The sequence below is a fragment of the Camelus bactrianus genome, chromosome 19 (assembly GCF_048773025.1).
Source record: "Camelus bactrianus isolate YW-2024 breed Bactrian camel chromosome 19, ASM4877302v1, whole genome shotgun sequence".
Taxonomy (NCBI): Eukaryota; Metazoa; Chordata; class Mammalia; order Artiodactyla; family Camelidae; genus Camelus; species Camelus bactrianus.
Genome location: NC_133557.1, coordinates 13,547,244 through 13,561,758, shown reverse-complemented (window position 1 = coordinate 13,561,758; position 14,515 = coordinate 13,547,244). Strand labels below are relative to the sequence as shown.

The window sequence follows — 14,515 nt, the reverse complement described above, 5'->3', positions numbered from 1 at the left end:
GTGCTTTCCCCGGGAGCCCAGGAGCCCACATGGACTGGAGTATGGGGAGGGAGTGCCAGAGGCCTCCAGGGTGCGTGTGTACTGGGGTTCAGGGGCGGTCATAAGAGAACACAGCAACATCAGCTGCTTTTTCTTGAGTACCTACTATGTGCCAGGCCCTGTTCTGGGTACTTTAACACCAGAATGTCACCTCACCCTCACACCAGCCCCTATGGCAGGCAGTGATGCTGTTATCCCATGGGGAACAGATGGGGAAACTGAGGCCTAGAGAGGTTTCTGAAAGTCACACAGCTGGTGAGCAGAGCTGGACTCAAACTTGGGCCAACCCTCAGAGTCAGCTCGCTTCCTACTATGGGTGGATGAGCCTGCTGGTGGCCACCCAGGGAGGTCAGCCTGTGGCTCCAGAAAGCCTCCCAGGGTCCTTGGGGCTGAGGAGTCACCACCTTTCCATTCAGTTTTGCTCTTTTAATTAAGAACAAAATCAGGGGGGAAAAACTGTTTATTAAAACAGCTGGACATAAATACTCGCCACTATTAACATTTCATTTTTAAATAGGCACTAAGGCCGCACACAGCCGGAGCCCCCCTCCCCACCCTTGGCCACCCTCCCCCTAGGTGGACTGGTGCAGAGCCTGGGCCCTGAGGACAGCCAGTCTGGGTTCAAATGCTGGGTGGCCTTCAGAGTGTTACTCTCCCTCTCTGTGTCTTATTTCACCACCTGTGAGAGGGAAGTGGCCCCTCGACCCAGAGTCACTGGGTGTATTGGAGAGATGGCTGAGGTCAAGTTCTGGCCCAGGTCCCATGGGAAACAGCCAACACCTCTCCTGTTTAACCTAGGTTAAGGTTTCCTTAAAATAAAGGTCCCCAGATTTAGAATGTCTGTGTGCATATTAGAAAGAGATAATAAATGTTTATTTTCATTTTAAACCACTACATTTTGGCATAACTTGTTACACAGGACCAGACAACTAATACAGAATGCCGGCCTTGAGATGGGAAAGAGGAGAGGGCAGAGAACAACCTGGGGTCTCAAAGGGTGCGATTTACGTGCTCCCAGGCTGGGCGTGCAGGGGCTCCTTCCTCTCACACCTCAGTCTTCCTTGTATGGCTGCTTCTCAAGACTGTTTACACACACAAGAACAGATCTGAAATAACTCCTCTAGCCCACAGAGCCTACTATGCACCAGCACAAAGCTAAAGGTTTTCACATATCAATTTTCATTAAATTCATCCAATATCTCTTTGGGGGTGAAGAGTATTATGCCCAGTGCCTAGAATAATGTCTGGCACATAGTAGGTGCTTGTATTAGTCTGTGTGGACTGGGCTGTAGTGATAAATAGACCCCAAATTTCAGGGGCTTAAAGAACAAGAACCATATTCCTTTCAAACAGTTGGTCTCCTCCCAGGTTGGCAAGAAACAGTCCTGGTGGGTCCACAAACTAAAAGAGGGGACAAACCAGCCAACCTCCCACTTGCTCAACCCCTGGGTACCCCCATGGCATGCCAGATGGGCTCACATAACCATCATCCCTACTCCTGATTGGAGAGAAGGAGTGAGGGGCCACAGTGGGAGGTGTGGGCCACGCTCTGGTCTAAGGCACCTGCCTCATGACCAGGCCCCTCTGTGGGACAAGAGCCTGAGGGGGCACAGGCTGTACTCTGGCCACCAGGCTCAACAGTGCTCAGCTGACACCCATGAGCTGTACACCCACTGTGTGCCAGGCCCCAGGCTGGGCACCACTGGAGGCACCAAGAGGCACCAGCCTGGCTCCTGCCTGGAGGGGCCTCCGTCTGGTGGAACAGGCAGACACATGCATGGGCATGTCTCTGGAGTCCAGGCAGGAGTGACCCATGTGGGACAAGGAGGCCGGTGCCCTGGAAGGACAGGGCCTGAGCTGAGTGGTAAATGACAAATAGGAGTTACTGAGCAAAGACTTTGGGGAAGGGTTTTCAAGACTGAGGGAACAGTAAATGCAGAGGCTGGGCCAGGGGGCATGGCGTGCTCTGGGAGTCCCAAGTCCTTCAGCTGAGCCATAGGTGAGGACACGATGGGGGCAGAAGGGGACTGCAGGAGTGCACAGAGGCAGGTGACAGAGGCATGGACTGCTCAGGGCTCTGGGCTGTGATAGGGTGTAATGGGCTGGGTGTGGTTCTGGATCAATCTCTGCCTGTGTGTGGTGGGTACACAGGCAGGAGACCCAGGAGGGCGTCAGGACAGTCATCTTGGCCAGAGGCCATGAAGGCTAGAATCAAAAGATGCTTGACAAGGGGACATGGCGCAGGGAAAGAGCCCAACTTCTGCTTCCTAGCTGAACCCCTAGTCCCACCCCAAGGGCTCTAGGCCTAAGGCTGCCTCCCATCCCCCAGACTCCAGGAATGGCCTTGTGATTTATCAAACCCAGGCTGGCAAATGGTTCCTGGAAGCCTTGGGGCTGCTGGCAGTGGGGCCCCTGCCCACCACCACCCCCCTCCAGGCTGCCACTGCCTTTGCCCCTGCCCCATCCAGTGTCAGTAGAGGGTGGTGACACACTGGGTCAGCAGAGTCAGTCAGCTTTGGCCTTAGCCTCAGCCTCAGCAGGCAGGCAGACGTCCAACACTCCATACCAGAGCTGGGAAGGCCTGGGCGTGGCTGGCCAGGAGAGCACTGTGGGTCTGCCCTGCTCCAGAACCTTCTGTGGCTCCCCAGTTTCTTTCAGTGGGAAGCACCTTTGCAGGGGGAGGCTAAGAGGCCAGAAAGAGGGGCCCAGCTCCACTCTACCTTGCTGCGGGACCTCTGGCAAGTCACTCAAACATCCTGCGTTGGACTCAGTGAGAGCCAAGGGCTTCCCTCCAGGAACCCTTCAGGGATCCAAACCACATCTGGCCAAGTTTCCAGCCCCACCTGGACAGACTGCTTCAGCTTTCCGAGCCTCAGTTTCCCCACAGTCAGCAGTGCACCGTGTGGCTTCCAGGCCCTGATTCCCTCATATGAGCTCCTCTTCATTCCTTCCAGGCTTGAGACACTCACACTTCCCATGCTACCCACACCACAGGGCCTTTGCACCAGCTAACTCCTCACTTGCAGGTCTCAGCTCCAGTGTCTCCTCCCTGGGGCAGCCCTCCCTGAACCCCCAGACTAGATCAGGTCTCTCGTACTTCTCTGCGGTAGCAATGCCCGTCGTTGATGTGAGTTTACATTTGTCTGGGAGGTTAGGTTATGACTGCTGGCCTGCCAAGAGGATCCACAGGGCAGGCACGTAACGTGTGTTGTTGAATGAATACTTAGAAGCAGGAAGGGAGGGAGGGAAGGGAAGTCCAGAGAGATGATAATATCTACCTCTCAGTGTTAAGAGGATCTGACAATACACAGAAGGCCTGGCCTTAGTTGGGGCAACATACGCACCCTACATACACACACACCCCTGCACAGGGATCAAAAGGGGCCCAAGGGTGGCCCTACCTCCTTGTTCATGCCCACATTTTCCCCGAGTTCCCTGATGAACCAGACAATGGTCAAATGCGCAGACAGGCAAAGGTGGGCCTGGCCCCATGACTAGCGGAGACCTCCAGGCTGCCCGGAGCCAACCAGCCTCTGTCCCTGCTCACATGGTCCCTGGAAGGCCTTGCACATTCCCAGTCCTCCAGGAAACTCTCACACCCCAAAGGTGGCAGGTCCCCTGGAGGAGAGGCGTGAGATGTTGACACCTCCTCTCTGCCATCACACCTCGGCTTCAGGGACCAGAGCTGGAGGTCGGTGAGGAGCCTCAGAAAATTCCTAGCAGTGCTGGGGTGGGGGGATGGGCTCAGGCAGCCCCAAACCCACAACCATGTCCCACTCCTACTGCACAGGTGGAGAAACTGAGGCCCAGAGAAGGCGGCAGGAGAGGGGGGCGCTCACAGTCACCAAGCTGGCCTCTTGCCTGGGGTTTGCCTGACTTCACCTGGATGCAAGTCACAGACCTGGGTTCAAATCCTTGCTCTACCATCCACCGGCTGCACAGCCTCAGTTTCCTCGGATGTAAGATGGGGATGATCACAGCACCTTGCCCCCTCCACTGCGGGGTGCACACATGGAGAACACAGGTGGCAGAGGGCCCTGTTCCCTCAGCAGCAGGCCAAATCCAGCCAGGACTCCTCCTGAGTCACAGGTGCCCCTCAGAGCCATCACTGCAAAGCTGCCTGGTCAGCCTCAGAATCCCCTCACAGTACGTCAGCCCAGAAAAGGAAGGCAACCACACCAGGGTCACACAGCAAGGCCCTGGCATGCAGAGACTTGAACCTGTTCAGTTGAACCTTCAGCCTCAAACCTCCCACCCCAAAGTGGATCTGGCAGAGCCAAGGAGGTGCCAGGGCTTGGCGGCAGCCAGGGGAGGGAGGGAGGCAGGCAGGCAGGCAGCTGGGGGTGGTGGGAAGAACCTTTTTTTCCCCTGTCTTTAGCAAACCCAGATCCCCGTTTCCAAGCTGCACTCTAGAGCCCTCAGCTGCTGCGTCACTGCGCGCAGTCAGCCCACGGTGGGTGGAAAGAAGGCTCCCTCCCTCTGGCAGGAGCTGGGGGACAGGGGGCTCGGGGGAAGCCAGGCAGAGGTCAGGGCTGAGAACAGTGAGGACTTCCTGACACCTCCCAGAGGGAAGCCCAGCTGGGTTCACCCCTGGAATCACAGAGAGCTGAGCTGGAAGAGCCTCAGAAACTTAACCCCCAGCACCCCACAAACAGATGGAGACCATGAGGCTCAGAGAGGTGCTGGGACTCAGTCGGCAACACACAGCAGCAGACCAGCTCCAAGCCCCCATCTCCTAGCAGTTGTCAAGCAAAAGCCTCCTGGACCCACCTCTAACTCCCTGCAGGCTCATCTGTCACCACAGAAAGAAAAAATCTGAACCAGAGGCCTAGTTCTCACTCCCTCGCCCCAGCACTTGGGAGCACAGAGACCCCTGCCTGCACAATCACAAGCCCCTCTTCAGGGTGTGGTTCTGAGCCCCTGTCATGGGGCCCAGCAGGTGCTCAATCAGTGTCTTATGCTCCATTTATATGCCAGGATGCCTGCCCCATTTCTACATTGTCAAAGACAGAACCCGCCCACATCATATGTTTTCTAAAGATGACCCTCTCATGTACCAAATGTCACTTTAGCCATTTTTGAAGCAAACTCCGGGAGATGGATTACCTGCACAGGCCGTCTTACACTGAAGAGAGGAATGCAAACGCTGTGTTTGCTCTGCTGCCTTCTCAGGAAGGCACCCTGCACCCCTGTGGGCCCTGGGGGCTGCTGTGGTGGGGGCTGGGTCTGCCCCTTCATTGGATGGCCCCAGGAACAGAGCACTTTGTTCTCCCTCTGTTCTGCAGTCATGGTCACTTCTCAGCACCCATGTCACCTCTCCTTCCCCCAGAAGCCAGGGAGATGGGGGAGATGGGCTGCCTACCAAACTGTGTGTCAGTGACAGTAAAGGAGCATGCTTCCCTTGGGGCCTCTGGCAGGCTGGGGAGGTGAGGCGCTGCTGAGTGGCCAGTGACATCCACAGGCACTCTGATGTCACTGTCTCAGACCAGCCTGAGCTCCGCCTCCAGCGTGTGTCCAGGTTCCCTCAAACCATGATCTGGTCGGCTCCATTTGATTCCCATGGCCTAACACCCACCTTCCATGCTCCCTACCTATCACTTCTGTCAAACAAATGGGAACTGCAGAATTTCCAGAACATGGGGCTGAGACCAGACTCTAAACTCTAACTGACATGGATTCAAATCCTGGTGCCACCACTTCACCAGCTGTGTGGCCCTGGCCAACTTTCTACAGCTCTCCGTGTCCCAGTTTCCTCACCTGTAAAACAGGAAGAGTAGCCATAGGGTGTGATGGGATTAAAGGAGAGGCTGGATTTAAGATGCCCAGAGCTGGTGCTCACTGAACAGAGGGCCCAGCGCTATACCTGGGTCCTGGGAAGTGGTCACTGATGTTCTGTGGAATGAATGGATATTAGCCAATGACCACTGTTATTATCACCACCATCAGCAGCAGCAGCAGCAGCAGCAAGGATCCCCAAGCCTGGTTTTGCAACCAGCCCTGGTAAAGGGTGTAGCAAAATTCTCCAAACAAAATTTGCTTCCATTCATTTTGGGTTTTTGAAAAGGCCACGTCAGACAGCTCGGTGGGGAGGAGGCGGCGTTGCAAAACCCAGCACAGAGGGATCCGATCCCCACTCCTCGGCTTGGGAAAAGATGTGCCATCCATGAGTGCAAGGGGTCCTGGACTGTGGGTTAATCCCTACCCTCTGAGTGACCTTGGGCAGCCACCCAACTGCTCTGAGCCTCAGTTTCCTCCTCTGTCAAATAGAGACAACATCTCTTCTCATTCGTACCCCTCCCTGGGGGTGACTGGAAGATGTGGGGATTAAATGTGTTCTGCAAACTGTAAAGTGCTGCACACACCCTACGGCCCTCAGTCCTGGCCTGGGGCAACCACCAGGGGACACTGTGGAGGGCTGTGGGCAGTGCAGGCACCTCCTCCAACCCCCAGCACTGGCCACAATAAAAGAATGTCTAGTCATGTGAGCCTTAAAGGGCTTCCCCCACAAGAGTTTGATGAAGTGGAGAATGGGCTTGTCTTTGGTCCAACACAGGAAGCCCCTCCTTAGTGACAGCCTTTCCCAAAGAGGGTGCCATGAGAGTCTTCATGGCAGGGCACTCCCTCCCAGCCCAGCTGGCCGCCACACCCCATTCATCGACAAGGTCCTCCGTTAGAAGAAACTGCTGAGCCGCACACTCGGCCCTCCAAAGCCACCACACCCCATCGTGTGACAGCCCTCCTCATGCCCAAAGAAGAAGCAGGGCCCTGAGGAGTCCCTTCCTGGGCTGTCAGAATCAGAGTCCAGACTATGGGCAGATGCAAGGCCCCTCCGAGATCACCAGGCCCAAGATTTCACTTTACCATGGGAGCCCAGAGAGGGGACATATCTCATCCAAGGGTACATAGCAAGGAAGCAGCAGGGCTCCTGGTACCCTGGCTGGACACTCACCATGACAGCACACTGCCCACCTCCAGGGCCAGCCTCCCTGTAGCCCGCTCAGGAAGGCCACATCTTCCTAGCAGGACACATACCGCCACTAACACCGAGCCTGCCCCATACTTGGCTGCCTCCCTGCCTCTATCTGTGCAGTTCTCTCAGCCAGCAGTGCCCTTCCCCGCCATTCTCTAGCAACTCAAATCCCTCTAATCCTCCAAAATCCACCCCAGATCTAGTGTATGTCCTCCAGGAAGCACCTCCTGCAGGTCCAAACTAGTGGCCCCTTCCCAGCACTTGGACAGCACCAGCCTCCATTGGGAGGGGCCTGGCAGGATGACCACAGTTCCCAGAGTAAGGTCCCTCGGGTTTGACTCTGTGTCCCCCGGCCTGGCACAGAGCTGGCACTCAGCAGGCCTCAGGACGCACTGGGGGCCCAAAGACAGAGTGAAGGATTAGGAAAGGGAGAGGTGAAGAAGCTGGTGACCCAGTGAGAGAAAGAAGAGATGAACCAGTAAATAACTGATGATGTGAGTAGATGAACTGATTCAGGAATAAATGCCTGACCAGATGGGTACAGACACCCCTCCAAAGATGGGTCTTGCCCAAGCGTGGCCCCTCACCCTCCTGCAGAGCTTCTGGGGGCCCCGAGATGTACTGGGATTTCAGAGGCCATGGGCCTATCATTCCTGCAGAGCCCAGCACAACGCCTGGGTTTACAGACCCAGCTGGAGGCCAGGAACCCACAAGGATGATAAAGGCGGCAACTGGGTCTGGCCAAGGGCCCCCCCCCCATGCCCTATCACCCAGCCCTTGACTGAGAATGGCCCAGACCATGCTCATCCATTCATCTGGCCAGAAGAAATGGACTGAGGGCCCAGGATGAGCCAAGAGTTGTCCTCAGCAGCAAGGGAACAGCGTAAAGAGGCAGGCATAACCTTGGTCCTCCCCACACCAACCACACCAAGAAACAATAAGGAATAATAATAATAAGGAACAGTGATTGGGGCAGGGAAGGCAGAGGCCCATGGGGCTGTCAAGGAGGTGACAGGGATACAACCTGGCCTGGGCATCAGGGAAGGGTCTCCTCTGGAAGTGATGCCTAAGTTGAGACTGGGATGATGAGTAGTAGTTAAGCAGGCAAACAGGGGAAGGAGGGTGGGATGTTCAGCAGAGGAACCAGCACGTGCAAAGACCCTGAGGCTGGAGGGGACCTGCCCTGTTCCAGGAACTGAAAGCAGGCCAGGGGGACCGGAGCCAAGGAGGGAGGCAGGTGGCAGTGTAAGATGTGGCTAGAGGAGTAGCTAGCTACGGGAGGAGGCTGGGCTTCATCCCAGAGCTGTAGGCATTTACTAAGTATCTACTGTGTGTTTAAAAAAAATCTGCATTCAAGATTTTAAGAATTCACATTCCAGAATATATATATAAGTGGAAGTGTTTAAATGCCCTGTAATCAGACAATGCCACTTTTTAATGCTTTTTTTGAATGAATCAATCAACCAACCAATCACTCATGGGTGTATGGGAAGGATAGAGATCACCTGCTCTCTGTTACACAGAGTGTCCAACACAATTCCTCAGAGCCTCCCCATCATGAAGAAGCACTGGCATTTTTGAAGCCAGTGGCCCATAAACCATGCAAGAATCTAGCGAGATGCCAGTGGATGCTCCTGGTACATCCAATACATCACTGAGTCTTCTGAAAACTCCAAAGTACACAGTCTATCCTTAGTTTCCAAGCGCTGCAGCCTCTCTTCAAAAACACCAAACACTCAGCTACCAGATAGCCTCGAGCTCAGGGCACACAGCCCTCAAACCTGCAGCTCCATCCAAGGCTGGCACTAGCCGGATGCTGCCCTGGGTCCCATATACCTCAGCCATCCATTTGCCTGCTCCACCCCACACTTTTCTCTCCCATCTGGGCCTCGCACTTCGTCCCTAGTGCCCAGTACAGATCATCTCCCCCCAACAAACAGGGGCTCCTTGAGGGTGGGGACCACATTAGGCCATCGCATGTTCCCAGTGTCTCGCACAGGCCTAGTCTGGCCTCTGACGGATGAATGAGGGGCGGGTGCCATGGACACCACACACAGGCACACTCTCAAGCTGCTGTCTCTTGGTTCCAGAAGGACCTAGGAGCCCTGGTGCACCCCTGCCACAGCACAGGCACAAGCACACACGCCTGCCCCACGTGCAGTCAGTGTCTCCAGGTGCTGCTGGGAATACAATCGGCATCTGCCTCTGACTCGCCGCCAACAGCCGGCTTCAGGGCCTGGTGGTGGCTCCCAACAGTCCAGGTACCAACGGGCCACTCCGCTCTGCGGCCCCACCCAGTCCTGCTGCCACAGGAGTCTGGCTCAGGTCCCTCAGGCCACCCTGGAACCAGGCGGCCCACAGTCCCCTCTGTGGGACAGAAACTGGGCTTCTCCAACAGCCACTCTCTGAGATGGTCCTGTACAATCTCACTCCACCACCTCCAGCCTGGCAGAAAACACAGCCTCCTTCCTTAAGTGAAGGCACAGAGGTAGCGATAGCTAGGATCCCAGGGAATTGGGCTGAGGGGAGGTGCAATGAGGATAGAGGCAGGCCAGTCCAGCTTCCCTTGAGGCTGGGGACTGCACCCCCTCCCCCTCTGTCATTTCCACTTCCAGGCTGGTGGGGGTGCAGGAACTCTCCCCTGCATTAGCGCTGCCCTCCAAGCTTGAGGCTACCTATCCTGGGGCACCTCCTCCATGCCCCCACCCCCCACCCCCACAACTGGCCTTCACCAACTCATATCCCCTTCCCAAACCCATTACCCCTTCCCCTATTTCATTTTTCCCCCACAACATCAGCAGTCTCTGGCAGCCCCTCTGCAACATAGGCAGCACGGGGGAAGAAGGGGAGAAGGGAGAGGGATGAAGGGATAGAGGAATGGAAAGATAGAGGGGGATTGGAGGCGATAGGTTCCGACGAAAGAGGCCCGGGGCCACAACATGTCCAGGTAACACACGTCCACTCCCAGCAGGCCCAGCACATCTGGACCCAACTGGTCTCTCCGGCCACCTGGTCCACCTGTCACCCGCCCTGAACGCGAACCCCTTTCACCGCGGGGCGCCGCACGTGGGGGCCTCCCGTAGCCATGTGAGCGCCCCCCCAGCCCAGGTGCCCAGGTCAGCCCGGCCCCTCCCGGGTACGCAAACAGGAGAGGGCGAGATGCAGCCTTGGGGAGTGGGGTTGCCCTCGCCCCCTCCCCAGATGCCAGGTCCGGGGTACGAGCTCGGGAAGGGGGAAGCCGGCCCGGCAGGCTGTCGGGGCTACTGAGGAGGGATTGGAGGCAGCTGGGTGGTGAATGGAGGAATGCCCGGGCCGACTGGCCGGCAGAGCCCTCCCTCTCCTTAGCTCTAAGATTGGTGGGCAGGGGAGGGGTCTGCCTGAACCCCCGGCTACCTTGAGGATGGAGGGTCGGGCTAGAGAAGGGGCTTCCCAGCTTTGGCAGCCCATTGACATGGGGGAGTCCGCGGGAAAAAAAGCTGGAATGGGGGCCCGGCCCTGGATAGGGGGTTCCGGGCCTCAGCGCCGCCGCCCCCCGGCTTGAGGGTCGGGGGAGACTTAGACTGGGGTATGCCACCCAGAGAAGGGGGATTCCCAGTCGCAGAGCCGCCCCTCGGATTGGGGTCTCAGAAGACAGGACTGGCAGGGGGAGGGGGCTTTTCTGCCCCACCGCTGCCCCTCGGTTTAGGGAGGTCTGTCCCGCAGGAGACCTGGATTTGGGGGTCTTGCCGAGGGACGGGGCACACTGGCCCCGGTAAGGGGGTCGGGGCCGCCGCGCACCACCCCCGCGCCCTCACCTGAGCCCGGCGTCCTGGCCGCCTCCGGCCCGCTCGGCCGCTGCGCTGCGCTGCGCCGCGTCGCCGCCGCCGCCGCCGCCGCTCGGGTCTGCTCGCAGGTCCTCCTGCCTAGGCCCCGGCCCGGGCCCCGGCCCGCGGGCGCCCCATGCCTCTCCTCCGGCCGGCGCGGCGCCCCAGATGCGGCTGCGGGAGGAGGAGCCGCGCGGCCCCGGCTCCCTGAGAGCGGCGGGGAGGGGGCGGGGGGGCGGAGAGATGAGCGCGGGGGAGGGGGCCGCGCGGCTGCGCCCAAAACCAGGCGCGGATCCGGCCACCAGCCCGGGGCTGGGGGTGGGGTGGGGGGGGGCGCCGTTTCTAGCACTCACCCCCACCCACGCCTCCGCAACCCCGGAGGGAGAGGGAGGGTCTCCGTGGCTAGCGACGCTCGGTCTCGAGCCGGAAGGGCGCTTAGAGATCCCTGGTTGGCCGCCCAGAGAGTGCAGGCTCCTGGCACAAGGTCACACAGCGCGGGCTGCGGTAGGGCGGGAACCCGGAACCCCAGGCTACAGGGACGGTCAGTAAGAACCTAGGTTGACGAGCGCCGGACCCTTGGAGGAGAGAAACGGAGGCCCACACAGGACGAGATCGGCTCGGGTCATACATACCGTGCGAGTCAAGAGGCCCCTGGGATTCGAACTTAGGGCTCCTGCAGCTGGGAGCGTGTGCCCCCTCCTGGTGATCCGTTTCCTGCAGGACCTTCTCCCTGGTGTCTTGCCTATGGCAGCCTGGGAGTTAAAAACAATCCCTGAAGTCGAATGGACCCGGACTGAGTACCCATCCTGACTTTCTTGGGGCTCTGTGATCAGAGACAAGAGACTGCTCTTTCTGAGCCCCAGTTTCTCCACCTGTAAAACGGGGACAACACTAGTATGGCATCCCCAACTGGGATTAAGGAAGCAAAGAGATAATGAATGTAAGCTCCTTGCAGGTGCCTGGCATTCAGTAGGTGTCAAGTGTATGTGCTCCTTCTCCCTGGCTCCCACATCTCCCAAAAATGCCAGTTGAGTGCAAATAGAGTAAAAACAGTGTTAAAGGGGGGACATTCAAGCCTTCCCCCAGCTCTTTTTCCAGCCTCATCCACTACCCGCTCACCCTGCCCACATCCTCAACCCAGAAACGTCTGTTCCAGTGCTTCTCTGCCTTTCCATGTGCCTGCAATGCCTTCCTACTGGCTCTACCCAACAAACTCCTATTCATCCATCAAAGCCCAAAGCAATCAGTGACATATCCCAGCTTCTCACACTCCCTACCAGTCCATCCATGACTCCCTTTGCCATTCCCACTGTCTAGTCTAGGTTTGTCTCTGTCTTCATTGGTCCCGACAACTGTGGTGTGAGGATGTCACTCAGAGGGGATGACACCATGAGGTCATGCTCAAGAGTGCTCCCTAGAGGAGGCAGCTTCAGCAGGGCCTGGAAGGAGAGATGAGTTTGGAGTTGCCGGTAAGGGGATGGGGGGTAGGCGAGGAGAGAATGTTGCAGGCAAAGCGATGGTTTATGTTTGGGCAGAGTGTCAGTAGGGCAACAGAGAATGAGCTGCCTGGAGCAGCTGGGAAGACCTTATTGTCTGAGCTGGGAGCCAGCCAGGGTCAAGGACTGGACTGGCAACATGTGGTCAGGTTGGAGATGAGCAGGCTTTGCCCTAAAGAACACCTCACACAGGGGTCCCAGGAGACTTGTACAAGGCTGTTCATAGCAGTATCATGTATAATAGTGGAGAGCTGAACACTGCCTAACTGTCCTTCAAGCAGAGACTGGATAAACAGTGATAAATTCAGACAACGGAAAACTCTCCATGCCATGATCTTCACAATAGGTGAATGCAAGCCAAATGCATCCATGAGGATAAATACACTGCTGATTCAGTTTGTGTAAATTCAGAGTTGTACACTTATGATTTATGTACTCTTTGTATGAATTTTATACTTTAATACAATTTTTAAAAATAAAAAATATATATCATTGGATGAAAAAAGCAAGTTGCAGACAGAAAAACATAGTTCGACACCAGATATATAAAGTTTGAAAACCTGCAACGTAATACTATATATTGTATAGGGACACACGCATATGTAATACAAGTGTATTACATAAAAACATACATGGCAGTGATAGTAGCAAATTCAAGACAGTAGTGACCCTGAGGGAGAAAGGGAAGGAAATGTAATAGGGGCTTCAAATGTACTTGAAATGGCTTATTTCTTAAGCTGGATGGTGGGTACCTGGGTATTTGTTATGCTGTTCTCTAGACTTCTTTCGTGAACATGAAATAGTCGTAATATAATAATGCTTTTTTAAAAACAGAGAGTCAGGAGATGCCTGGGAAGGCGACAAGAAGCCACTGCTGGTTCTTGAGTGGCTATGTGACATGGTCAGTGGACCAGAAGGGGCAAAACTAGAAAAGCAAGGTAGGGGGAGGCTGGTGTGACAGTCCAGGGGACAAATGCAAAGGCCTGAACAGGGACAGGGACGGAGTTGGGAGAGGAGGGAAAGGATGGGAGAGATTTAGAAGAATAAATAACTGGTGTATTTAGGCAAGTGTCACAAACAAATGCCCATGGGGCCCAGGAAGGTCATGTAAGCAGGTGGTGAGCATGGAGGTGTGGGGACTGGGACACATGGTCTGGCAGAGGCAGCGCCTACTCAGTGCTAGCTGATTGTGGCCATGTAGGAACGGAGGCCCAGTAGGGTGACATCTCATTTTTTTTTTCAAGAGAAATCAGCAATTCAGATCTTTTAAAATGCAAAATCTTCCAAATTCTAAATTATGGCAACTAAACTGAAAAATAAATACATAAAACTCTGTAGGGGCCAAGCCGTAAGGTTTGCATTCTCTTTAATGAGAAAGAAAGAGCTTCCAGGAGATGAAATAAAGGGACAGTGACACCAAATTTTCCTGCCAGTGAGACTGAAGAGGCTCACAACCTGAGCAGCAGTCAGGGAGGGCTTCCTGAAGAACTGACACTGTGTAGTGAAGAGGGAAGGCTGAGAGAATTGCAAGTGCAAAGGGCAGGGGTTGAGCTGAGTGAGCCCTGAAGAGCAAAAAACACCAACAGAGCATTTCACAGAGGGAACACATGGCTGATAAAAGTGAGGAGGTGCCTGAAGTCATTAATCATCCGGGAGAGAGAAGTCAAGATCAGGATGAGCTCCCACTTCACACCCATTTGACCGGCAAAAAAGGAGAAAGTCAGACAATACCAAGTGTGGGTGAAGATGTAGATCGGTGCAGCTCTCTGTACTGCTGAGGGGAGGGTGCAACACTGCTGTGACCCAGCAAATCTGCTCCTGGATATGTGTGCCCAAGAAAGCCCTGCACATGCAGACTGGGTCAGCGCTTCTCAAACTTTAATGTTCATAGGAATCCCCCAGGGATCCTGTTCAAAGGCAGGTTCTGATTAGGCAGGTCTAGAGCAGGGCTGGAGAGTCTACATTTCTAACAAGTTTCCAGGTGATGCCAAGGCTGTTGGTCCCCAGACCACATTTTGAAGAGCATTAGGAGAAATGCACACAAATATCCATGGCAGCACTGTTCATAAGAGCAGAACACCTGAAAACAATCCAATTATCAACTGATGGGAGAATGAACAACTAAATAAATAAATAGTAGTATAGCCACACACAGCCCTCACAACGAATGAATCACGACTGCGCACAACAGCATAGATGAATTCTCA

General features: G+C 55.5%; 1 protein-coding gene across 3 annotated transcripts in view; it reads right to left on the bottom strand.

Annotated features, from left to right (window-relative positions):
* Nucleotides 1–10,940, bottom strand: part of DLGAP4 (DLG associated protein 4) — a 176,027-nt gene extending 165,087 nt beyond the window's left edge. Inside the window, exon 1 of one of the 3 annotated variants that reach the window (XM_074347245.1) lies at nt 10,804–10,940. The gene's annotated coding sequence lies outside the window, so the exon portion shown is untranslated. The remainder of the gene's footprint in view (nt 1–10,803) is intronic. The other 2 variants (XM_074347243.1, XM_074347244.1) reach the window with 2 other exon arrangements.
* Between the last annotated feature and the right edge of the window lie 3,575 nt (nt 10,941–14,515).